Genomic DNA, 13,195 nt, shown 5'->3' on the forward strand with positions numbered 1-13,195 from the left:
CAGCAAAGACCCAGTTCAGCCAAAAATAAATAAATAAAATTAAAAAAAATAATAAGTAAAGAATCTGCCTGCCAATGCAGGGGACACGGGTTCAAGCCCTGGTCCGGGAAGATCCCACATGCCGCGGAGCAACTAAGCCCGTGTGCCACAACTACTGAGCCTGCACTCTAGAGCCCGCGAGCTGCAACTACTGACCCTGTGTGCCACAACTACTGAAGCCCTTACGCCTAGAGCCTGTGCTCTGCAACTAGAGAAGCCACTGCAATGAGAAACCCGCTCGCCCCAACTGGAGAAAGCCCACACGCAGCAACGAAGACCCAACGCACCCCCAAAAAATTTTTTAATAAATTAAGTTAAAAAAAAGAAGCAAACTTTGGTGTGCTTACAGTTCCCCAGAAAAATAATTTAAATCAATATTCCCAGCCCAACACCATAGATTTTGATTCAGAAGTATGGGACAGGGCCTGAAAAAATGCATTTTTAATAAATAACCAAGGAACCTTTACTGTAGGTGACCTTCAGACCACCCTCTGGGAATCAGTGACCCAGTTCTAGAAAAAAGGAGAGACTAGGAGTAAAAATTTGCCAATGTTTCTCCAGCACTGGCCTTCCCTGTCCAGCTGAATAGTAGATCATTTGCCCACCCGAGACTGTATGTCCTTGCAATGAAAAGAAAGACTGCTTAATGAATATAGCCTTTCCAGACATCGAACTTGATTTGTTCAACTTCCATATTTAACAGTTAACCATCTGACTTTAATCTGATTTCTTAAATATGTTTTCCTACCAGCCAGAGTGTGTGCTGACCAAAAACATGAATTTCAGTCAGTAGTTGTAACTCTCACGGGTAACGAATAAATGGCATTGTACTTTATTAGTCTACTATAAATCTGATTAATGTGAATCAATTCCCCAGAGCCAGCTCTCTCCCGAACGAACTGAGAACCATGACTTTATGAACCTGCAAACTTCAGGACCAATGTACATTTGGAGGCCTGATTTATCCTTTCCTTAGTATCACTGAGCTGGAAGACACATTTTGAGACCCAGAATCCTGACATCTCCATCCCTCCAAAGGGGTAAGTTTATCAAATTTAATAAAACAATTCATAAAAAGCCATTCACTTGGGCTTTAGTCTTCCTTCCTTGGCTTTTAAACACCTGTGACCTTGAGGGGCATGGTGATGAATTTTTAACATCCTTGCTCTTTTGCTCTTCTCAAATGTCATTTGGTTGATTTGGAACATGGTATTACCTGGTAAATCTGGAAAAGACTTACAGATGAGTTTGGCCAGAGACAATGCTACGGAGACTGAACCAACCCATATTACACACCCACCTTTCCTTATTACATATTTTTAAAATAGAACAAAAACATGAAGCAGGCAAAAAAAACATGTTACAGTTTCCACAGTCCCTCTAAATGAGGAAATTATCAACGTATTTGCCCCTGCACACATTCCACATCCCATGCTGTGGATGGAAGACTTATTCTTATTCCTGCTCTCTTCCCTGCCAGCCACCCTCTAGCCTTCTTTCTCTTCCCTCGCTCACCAAGCCTACTCCTCCTTTTGGGCATGTCCCAGGCCTTCTCTACTGTAACGTTCTTTACCCTCATTTTCCTATAATTGGCTCCTACTTTTTGTTCAGGTCTTAGCTTAAACTGATGACCTCCATCTATTACGTTATTCAGTTTTGTTTTCTGTAGCACTCAACTAGCTGCTGATATTCTTCTTGTTTGTTTGTTTATAGTCTGTCTCCCTCAACTAGAACATAAGCCCCATTAGGTCAAGAATCATGTATTATGTCATATTTTCACGGTTATAGCTACAGTGCCCCAAACTATGCCTCACACAGGAGAGAGGTTTGGGGAGGAGAAAAAGGAAGACAGTGGGGAAAGACTGGTTCTGATCTGAGACTGATCTGGTTGTCCAAGGCATCCAGCTAGCTATTTCTTTGCTTAAGAGTCAAATACTTTTATCCACCTCCTTTGGAAACAAATCAGAGATATTAAAGATGTGTTGAGTTTATTGCGTAAGACTAACAGTGGTTAAAGACCAGATGACTTACATTGAGAGTCTTTACAAGGTATTTGTCATCATTAGCTCAGTCTCATAAATTATTACAATATGAAATCAGCAAAAACTGCTTACGTGCTTGAATTCAGGTAGTTAAATTTTAAAGTATAATAAAAAGTTATACTGAAAGTTTTCTTTCCAAAGAGCTCAAAAATGCCTTTGTTAGCAGTAAATGAGGTAATGGCTTCCAAAGAAAACTGGAAGTAGGAAATGAGGTTTCCTTCTGGGAGTTAAATGGGTAAGGCACACACAAATATACACACACACACAGATATGGTAAGTCAACTGAAGGAGTAAACTGATAGATAACCAGTGTGTAACTGGAAACACCTATAAATTCAGCCAAGGTGACTTGGAGGTAATCTCAGGATGGCAAGCACCGGAATGTGACTGTGAATTTAACAGGTGTAAAGGTAATTGATTATTTGGAGAAAGCCTGGATGAACAGCGGCGGTGGGCAGAGCTGCTGTTAGCCTATAGCACAGAAAACCCAAGCTAAGGGCTTCCCTGGTGGCGCAGTGGTTGAGGGTCTGCCTGCCGATGCAGGGGACGAGGGTTCGTGCCCCGGTCCGGGAAGACCCCACATGCCGCGGAGCGGCCGGGCCCGTGAACCATGGCCGCTGAGCCTGCGGCTGGGCCCGTGAACCATGGCCGCTGAGCCTGCGCGTCTGAAGCCTGTGCTCCACAACGGGAGAGGCCACAACAGTGAGAGGCCCACGTACAGCAAAAACAAAAACAAAAACAAACAAAAAACAACCCGAGCTAAGAAGCCAGAAGTTGATAGCAGCTTCCCAAATAGTGTTCATGGGAGAAGGGGCCTTGGCTCAAGGACTTGAGCTCTTAGGTCTCTGTAGCAAATGTATCCTTTGATAAATCATCTCCCTACTTCTCCTTATGCAGATTTGATGCTCTAAATACAGAATTTAAATCACTTTTTTCCCTGTCTTCAGGGAGCAAATGCCCTGATCTGCTGATGTGAGGGCCCACTGGCTAGCTGGTTGCATTTATCATTAAAATGGAATAAATTAGTATTCTGGCTATATGGCTGTCTCTGCGAGCTTGGGTTAGTGTGAGTCTACCCCTGAGAAAGTTCTAGAGCAGAGTGACTTGTTGGCCCCGTACTGCATGGCAGAGAGTGGACCACACAGGCTAGCTCTGAGAAGATAAGGGCTGATCTAAGCTTAGTTCCTTCTCCCAAGTTCAACAGTCGTATAATTCACATGACTTCCTGAGGGGATGTTGAGTGAGGGGAAGATGAGAGGCCAGGAGTGATTATGCTGGACGCATCCCCAACAGAGGAGCCATGGGTACTTTAGTCCACGGTTTGACAGATGTTTTCTGTAAATGGCCAGATAATAAATACATTAGGATTTGCTAACCACAGAGATAGGTAAGTCCAAGAGGGGAACAGGGACTGGAGGGGCCAGACAGGAGCTATTGCCTCCTAGGACACTTGGGAGAACAGGGGTTTTTAGAACTAAAGCAGAGGGGGAGGCAGGGCAAGGTGAGACCTTTAGAGAAAGCTAAGGAGAAAATGCCTTTAGCCAGGAATGAGATGAGCTCAGGTAACCGGTGGGAAGTACCAAATCCAAGGGCTCTCTGAGACATCTCATACAGGTCTCCAAGCTACATACTTACTCCCGGTGGGTCTGTAACTGCCTGGCTCTGCTGGGTCCTGTCAGCGCTCTATCATTCGTCTAGATAAAGGGATCTGCCCCTGGAGTTTGATAATATACCTAAATTGCATCCCAGGGAATGAACGGGCATCATTTTGCAACTGGATCCTTTAGCTACAATTGAATGTCTGTTTTGTTGAGGGGTAAACAAGACTTACTGAAAGAACCCAGTTTAACCAACTTTGCTGTTTGGGGGGTAAGTATAGTAGGCAGTCTAAATATATTTTTTCTATGATAGCTTTTTCATTATGTATTTCATTCTTTGGGATTTAAATCACTTTAAATTTTTATGTATTTAAATTCAAAGTATACAGATGAACAGATTAGTGTATTGACTAGAAGGTGAACCAGGATCACAGAACAGCTGGGGAGCTGGTGACAGAAATGTAAGTGGAGCTTGGTCTCCAGGTTCTAATCTCCTGTGGAGACTCCCTACAGCAGTGATTATCAAATGCTGCGATGGATAGGGATGGGCAGAGGGGCACTGTGTAGTTTGAAAAAGCTCTTATCCCTCCCACTTGAAATTCACTGATCTACAATTCATCTCATTTTACCTTGGGTCTTCTTGAAACCTCTTCAGAAAAGCAAAACAAAACATGAGTTTTACAACTCAAGCTGGAAGATGGTTCTCCTTATTTAGAAGTGGCCAGCAGAAGAGCTATAAAGAACAGAATGATTCCTGAATCAGCAAAACCCTAGGAGCTTGGATGACACAAGCCAAGAGCCTGTGCCTGGGATCAGCCTTGTACACTGGCAATAAATCACGAGATACAACCATTTTAAGGCCTCTCTTTTCCAAAACAGAAGAGAGGAGTATGTCTCAGACTTGTATTCGTTTCAAAAGGATCAAAGATAAATTCTTTTAGAATTTGAATCCGTGGAAAGTAACTTGAATAAGATGACAAAACCATTCTCCACAAAGTGAGGGTGAATTGAAGGGGTACTGCACTTTCAAAACACACCCATACCAACCCCCCAGCCCCCATGGATAAAATGTAACTGTGGGACTTTACGTAGGTTAATAACATAAGGAAAACATTAAGAGAAGCCTGGAAGAGACAGACTGATCCTGGCATCAGCATTGGAGAAAGTCTATAGCTGCATCAGTGTAGCTGTTAAACACTTCATCTGAAATAATATGAAACCTAGAGTCATCAGCCAGATGTAGAAAACAAATTTATGGTTACTGGGCAGGGGGTGGGTAGTAAAGGGGCAGTGGAGGAGGGATATTTGAGAGATTGGGATTGACATATACACACTACTATATATAAAATAGATAACTAATAAGGACCTACTGTATAGCACAGGGAACTCTGCTCAATACTCTGTCATGGGCTATACGGGAAAGAAAATCTAAAAAAGAGTGGATATATGTATATGTGTAACTGATTCACTTTGCTGTATACCTGAAACTAACACAACATTGTAAGTCAACTATACTCCAACAGCAACAAAAAAAACTAGAATCATGTACATTTTACTGTTTGAATGGACGATAGAGAAGTTATTCAGATGAAGAAACTGAATCCCTCCTCTGGACTCAAAATCTGTGGGCTGGGCTGGAACAGGAACCTCATGCATGCCTCTAGCAGAGAGCATATATCACATGGTATTCCCATTGTCTGAATTCTCTAGACTGGGCTTCTTGACCCCAAAGACTGTATTCTTCATCTTTGAATTCCTAACATCAAGCACAGTGTCTGACAGTAAGTGTCCACTGATACTTGTTAAACCAATCAGAATAAACAAGAGTATAAGTCCTAGGGCAACAGAGGGAAGAAAAAAAAATTGAGAGGAAAAATCTTTCTCTGATCTCCCAGGGCATGGCAGGGCAAAATTACCCAAAAAACCAAAAGTGAGCGTGACCTCAGTGTGTCTTTTTTTAGGTGAACACCCTAAGTCACAGGTAAGCATTTGCTAGACTGCCCAGAGCTATCACTACCATCATTGCCATTAACAACATGGCTTGCTTATTTTGTCTTATTGGAGTATTAGAATGAGTTCACTGACAATTAAGTTCCCTGCTTTAATTATGGCAGAAATAAAAATTAGGCAGACAATTGCCTTTGATTCAAGTATCTCAGAACTGTTTTACTTTTGAAGTCTGAAGTATTAAGGGTAGGAAAAAACAGCCTCTCGTTTGAAGTTAAAAGTACAGGTTATCTCCTCATGGAAAAAGATTAAATGTAATTCTATGTACCTTATGATTATAATGGTTCATCAGATTTAGTAACTGTAGGGAAACAATCATATCTTTTCTGTATCTTAATTATTTGGTTCTTTTCTCTGAAAAGACTAAAAATACATGAACCCTTAATTTCAATGGCACAAAGTATTGTGCACTGCATATTGGTAAGCTAGCCACAGGACAAAGGGAAGCCATAAAGAATTAAACATTACATTCTCTTAAGAAAGACTTTCTTTCAGTATTACATAAATATCTTTGTGCTTTTCCATTTTCTTTTTGAAACCAAGTAACCCTTTGACATTTCAAAGTGAAATAACCATACACACAGTTTTTATATAGAGGCTAAGATGACTTTCTTTTTTTTAAAGAACTAAGTGTAATTAACCACACATGGCATATTATTCATTGTCCTATGACCTTTGTAATTTAATTTCGTATTCTGAAAATATTTGCTTCTAAATTTAGTCAGGAAAATGAGGGAATGTCATGGTTGCTTTGCTGGCTGTACATTACAAGGGATTATACCTAGAAGAATTTTCAAATGTGGGTGTTTAAAAAATGTATGTTGTTTGTCTGCTTTGGCATGTAAAACGTTTAATAAAGCCTAGTAATTTGGATTTATAGAGAGACTACCCACCCAAAGTCCTGAAAAATTCTAAGTAACTGTAAAGGCTACTGCCTGGTAGGGTCAAGGAAAGGAAGTAGACTGGGCAAGGGCACCAATGGAGACCATGTACCCTATGTCCACATATTTAAAAGCTGTAAAAAAAAAAAAAAAGGCTAAAAACTGTTAAATAAGATTATCCTATCCTTCTATCTTGACAAATCAATGACAAAATCCCAAAACACTGATAAAGCTATAGTCTCAATATGATGAAAGGTAGCAAAATATCCAAGCTGGCTGAATTTAATTGTTGCACATGTTTGGATGAGCTAATGATATTTTGTATGAGTGACAAAAGACTTAAATAATTCGTAAATCATTTATTCCACATTTTCTTCATTTCAGCAAAATCACTGATTATGTTCTTAAAATAAAAATTTTCATGTAATGTATTCAATTGACAGTAATAACAAAGTAAATATAAAGTAATTATATTCAAAATGTTTAAAATTTGAGTATATTTTTATCAAAATGTAAGTTAAGTGAATGTACATTTTAAATTATAATTACTTTGAATATTTTCAAAAAGTTATTGCTTTAAAATATTTGTATTAAAATTAAAGGCAAAATAAAAACAAATACATGGGGCTTCCCTGGTGGCGCAGTGGTTGAGAGCCCGCCTTCCGATGCAGGGGACATGCGTTCGTGCCCCGGTCCGGGAAGATCCCACACGCTGCGGAGCGGCTCGGCCCGTGAGCCATGGCCGCTGAGCCTGCGCGTTCGGAGCCTGTGCTCCGCAACAGGAGAGGCCACAACAGTGAGAGGCCCGCGTACTGCAAAAAACAAACAAACAAACAAAAATAAACAAATACATGAATACACCAACATTTTAAATAAAGATTATTTAAATATAGCTGAACTTTAAATTTAACTCTGAATATTTGATTAAATCTTATTAAGTATATTTATAAAATTAAATTATTGCAATTCTCATGTTTAATATCTATCTAGTCATCAATAGAGAATCAGTATTATGTTTCATGCATGCTACATACACATATTTACATTTTAAAAGTAATATGAATGGTTTGCTATTGTGAAATATCCTCAGTCACCTGTGCAATTATTGCAAATGCATCTAATTCTCAAGTACCTCCAGGACTATGAGATGGAACACAAAGAGAAGAAAGAAAAGGGATTCTCAGCGCTCCTGGCTAATGATACTTTGTTAGGCAAGAACCTATTGCGTTCATACTCTTTGAAAAGAAAGATTTGACAACTTAATTCATTTGTCTTTTCTTATCTAAGAGCTTCTGTCACTCAAATCTTTCCAAAGTAGTTTTTATTTCTAATACGGGCAGCAACACAACCCACAAACCTTTTGTTTTGAAGACATAGGACAAAAGAGGTACAGAACTGCTGCCATGAGTTCAGGATGGTGTTATCTCAAGAAGAAATATTTAGGGTAATGGGTCACATTTGAACCAGCATGAAGTGCTGCATCTCTGGGGCCAGAGGCCTTTAATCAAGTTAGTGTGTGTGTGTATGTGTGTGTGTGTTAAATTCTGGGTGCAGGTCAGGGGGCTCTGCTGTCTGGGTATTGGGGAAATTCAGGAGCAACCATCCTAAAAAACACCTCTGGTGTCAGAATTCGGAAGCACATATTTACGTGATAGAGATCCTTCTTTAATTAGCAAATTACAAATAACATTTATGCCAAAAATCGACTTCCCATTTTGCTGTGAGAATAGTTTTTTCTTTTCTTCCTTCCTCCCTGCTCCCCCTTCTTTCTTTCCTTCTCTCTTTCTTTCTCTCCCACTGCCCCCTATGTATTGACAGCACAAATCTAAACTGGTCTGGGATACATAAGTCAATTTGCATTCTGAACTTGGTGCCAGAATTCTGTTTTTTAGCAATCTTACTGAGATATAATTCACATACCGTACATTTTTATCCATTTTAAGGGTACATGTCAATTTTTAAAAATTTATCAATTTCTTTCTTTAACGCCATGTGATTTTTTAATTGAAGTATAGTTATATTACAATGTTGTGTTAGATGTCAATTTTTTTTTGTTTATTTGCAGAGTTGCTCAACCATCACCACAGTCAACTTTAGTACATTTTCGTTATCCCAGAAAGAAACTGTGTAGCCATTAGCAGTCACTTCCTATTTCCCCCCAGACTCCTCTCCCATCCTTCTCCCTTCCATCCCCTCCCCAGCCCTAGATAACCACAAATCTACTTTCTGTCTCTATAGATGTGCCTATTCTGGACATTTCATATAGTTGGCATCCCGCAATATGTGGTCTTTTGTGACTGGCTTCTTTCACTTACAGGGTTTTCAAGGTTCACCCGTGTTTGTAACATGTCTTAGGACTTCATTCCCTTTTGCTGCTGAATAACATCCCATTGTATGTATATATCACTTTTTTTTTTTTTAGGCCGCACCACGAGGCATGCAGGATCTTAGTTCCCTGACCAGGGGTCAAACCCGCACCCCCTGCAGTGGAAGCGTGGAGTCTTAACCACTGGACCGCAAGGGAAGTCCCACTACATTTTATTTAGCCATTCATCAGTTGATGGACATTTGAATTGTTTCCAATGAACATTTGAGTTTTTGGTTATTATGAATAATGCTGCTATGAACATTCATGTACAAGTTTTTGTGTGGACATATGTTTTCATTTCTCTTGGGTATATACCTAGGAGTGAAATTGCTGAGTCGTATGGTAACTCTATGTTTAACATTTTGAGGAATTGCCAGACTGCTTTCCAAAGAGACTATACCATCTTAAATTCCCACCAGCAATATATGAAGGTTCTGATTTCTCCACATCCTTGTCAACACTCATTAGTGTCCATCTCTTTCGTTATAGCCATCCTAGTGAGTGGGAATTGGTACCTCACTGTGATTTTGCTTTGTATTTCTCTAATGGCTAATGATGTTGATATTTCTTTTTAATTGGCTATTCCTGAAGAGAGAGAAAACAAAAATCTTTGTAAACAGCCTCCTCAGTGCCACGCTCATGGTGTTTAGATATAAACCAAATCATAGAATGAAAGTGTTAGAAGGGACCTTAGACCCAGGGCAGGCTTCTGCTTTGCAGCCCAGCTCACCTGTGGTTCTTCCACTGTCAGAAAGTTCTGATCTTTAGCATCTTTAGTGAGATCTTTTTTTTTTTAATCTGAAACTTTTTTTTCTGAAAATTTTAGTTTCTGGGCCTAGCTTTGCTCTCTGAAGCAAGGTAAGCTCTGTCTTCACCCCAGGATCCATCTCCTTCATTTGACTAAACCCATCTACATATTTTTAAAGACAAGCTTTGGCAGTCCACTAAGTTGTTGCCTTTTCCTTTTCCCTTTTGGGTTAATGAACGCAGCCTGAGGCTGCTGTTGCAGATGTGGCCACCCTTTCAGGCTCAGACAACTCAGCAGGGATCCTCATGGAGAGCCCTCAGGTCAGAAGGGTACAGACCAAAATCTGGGCAGGGGGGCATATGTAACTGGAAGAAACATTCTGAAATCACCTTGCTTTGTTTTTAGTTACTATTTTTATTTTGAAGTTTCAAATAACTTTAAGAGAGGGTATGTGATTTTTATGTTTACTGAGAGGGAACAAAGGTTAAAAGGTGTTGAGGATGCAGTCTATACAAACAGACTGGTCCTCCTGCCTTCTGTATAAAAAAAGATACTTTGAGCTCATTTCCCTCAACCTGGCACACAATGAAAAGGCAGCTGCGATTGCTGCATGAGTGGGTGACTGTAAGTGTGTGTACCTGTCTGTGTGTCCGTGTGTTAGCTCCAGGTCTGCTGGGAACCTGGTCTTCCCTCTCCGATTCATCACGTCTTTAGTTCTCTCTCTTTAGACCTCTCAAGGATTCTCTCTCCCGTGTTTGCTCAGACTCTGGAACTCTGTGGACAAAATGTCCTAAGCTAATTTCTCTTATTTCATATTCCTAATCCCCCATTCTTCCTCATCCAAACTGATGATTTTTCTCTGGAACACACTGTGCCCCATTCTCCCTTTCTTAGAGAGACCTCATCTTTCTCTTGCTCTCTGCCACCACCTCTGGAGCCTGGACTGATGAACTGGCCTGCCTTCTCTGTCTAGTCTTTCTACTCTGCCATTGCCTACAGCTGCCACACTGATTTCTGGAAGCACAGGATCCCCACCCTCCACTCCATAGCTTGGAATGGAATTAGAGGCCTTTCAAAATCTGAACTTCTCACCTTCGGCAGGGGGCACGTCTTTCTCTCTTGGCATGGCTCCAGCCCAGCGACCTAGCAGCTACAAGTGGCCTTCATGGGTGGGTGACTGGATCCCAGGAATAGTTCACTGAATTCCTTTCTTTTCCTGGGATGCACAGAGCTCATGCTCCTCTCAAAGGCTTTGCTTTGGGCTGGTCCCTCTGGTAGGAGCACTCTTCCAAGTGTTCTCCCCTGGGCTCACTCCTTTTCTTGATTCTGATGTCAGCTCAGATAACACTTCCTCTGAGCCACCTTCTCTGGCAGGCCTCAGAGGGAACTCGGTGACAGAAAGGATTTCTTCTGCTTTGTTCACTGCAGTATTCCCGGCACCCAGCACAGTGCTGGCAGACAGCAGCCATTTGATAAATACTTGCTGAGTTATTAGAATAAAGTGGCTTCTACATAAAGTACTAGGTTGCATAAATTCTGCCTTTCTGTGTTGGGCAAGAAAGAAACTGAGGACTGAACAAAGAAAGGAGGAACCAACAAGAGAAGGGGGGAAAATAGCTCCTTATAGGGCAGAGGACAAACCTGGATAGCTGGAGAGAAAATAGGGCACAGGGTTCAAGGCCTATTCTTCACTTTCTCTGATGTGGAGAATGCTTTCTGCTATGATTAAAGCAAAAGCCAGGCTTAGCTTGCAGAAAAGGATATTTTTGAAGAAACCAGAAAAGGAAACAATCCCTCCCCACATCCCTCTTGCCTCTCGTGATTTTCCAGTTTTCATCACCAAAATTAAAAATGGGTATATAAGTGTCAATTCTCACCACATATTAGATAATTCCTTAGTTAAAAATATCAGCAAAAAATGGGGTCCAAATTCAACGGACACAAATCCTCTGAATTATATGAAAATTTAAAAAGCATTTCCTTCTAAAGTGCACATCATTTCCTGAAACTTTTTCGCTACTCTTTAAGGTGTTTTGCTCATGATTGGCTGACAATATATAAAGAAACTGACAATACATAAAGGACGTTCCCAACTCAACCCCGTTGTGCAACTATTCTGTATTTTTTTTGTCAAACTGGATCTTCTGCTTCCTTTGCCAACTGAGATCAAATGGATGCATTAGGTCATGACATTAATATGAAATCGTTTCCACCCTTGTTTTTCTTTCTCCATTCTTACTCTCTTTTTATTATGTGTAACACGTCAGATTGTAATCTTGAAAGTGAGGAACTGAGGCAGCCTGCTAGCGCTCTGAGGCTGAGCCATGCTGCTGATATTGTTTAGACCATTCAGTCACAGCTGAAGGGTGTTATGCACATGATTGTTCAGGATGTGCCATCATCCAAGGCTAAAATGACGTCACCAGAGTGAATTACTCTGGGGCTTTGCAAATCTGCAGTGCAGGATTTGCCAGGGAAAATGAAACCATTCGTTCTTTTTACTCCTTCCATCCCCCATGTAAGTAAGTATTCTTTTTCTAGTGGCTTCGGTTTTATGCTGAAGAGGAACCTGGTCTAGTTCTTCCTGGTACATGAAAGTGTCAAAGAAACAAAGGCTTCATCAATGTAATTATGCAGTGCTTTAGACCTCTGTACATGCTATGTTTTCTCACCCCTGGGTTTGGTGCATTATGTTTCCTCTGTCTGGCATGTTCTTCTCCCTGGCCCTCTCCCCGTGTCTTTCTGGTAAACTCCTATTTATTCTTTAAGACCATTTCAAATGACTCCTTCTAGGTAAATTTTAAGTACATACACGTTTAGAGTTGTTACATCTACCTGATGAATTAACACTTTTATCAAAATGTAGTGACTCACTTTATCCCTAATAATACTTTTTGTCTTAAACTCGTGTGTATGATATAATAGCCACATTAGCTTTTATTTATTTATTTATTTTGGTGAGTGTTTGACAGCTTTATATTTTTTCATACTCTTTTCTGTCCTTCTGAATCCTTACCGTTTAACAAGTCTTTTATAAAAATATATTTGGATTTATAATATTTTTCAATCTAATGTTTTCTCTATTTTTAATAGGTCGGTTTAATCCGTTTACATTTATTGCAATTACTGATATATTTGGATTTATTTCTATAATCTCATTTTGTGCTTCCTATTTGTACTGCTTTTTCACTGCTTTCTTCTCTCCCACTTTTCCAAATGTTAAACTTTGTGATTCTTCCTTTTTCACAAACATGTTTGATGGGCTACCCATACATGATTGAACCAGTAGGTTTCTGTCTTGTTTCTTCAAGTTTCTTTATTTTTTAAACATCTTTATTGGAGTATGACACCACATTGGAGTACAATGGTGTGTTAGTTTCTGCTTTATAACAAAGTGTATCAGCTATATGTATACATATATCCCCATATCTCCTCCCTCTTGCGTCTCCCTCCCACCCTCCCTATCGCACCCCTCCAGGTGGTCACAAAGCACCCAGCTGATCTCCCCGTGT

The sequence above is a fragment of the Globicephala melas genome, chromosome 12 (assembly GCF_963455315.2).
Source record: "Globicephala melas chromosome 12, mGloMel1.2, whole genome shotgun sequence".
Lineage (NCBI taxonomy): Eukaryota > Metazoa > Chordata > Mammalia > Artiodactyla > Delphinidae > Globicephala > Globicephala melas.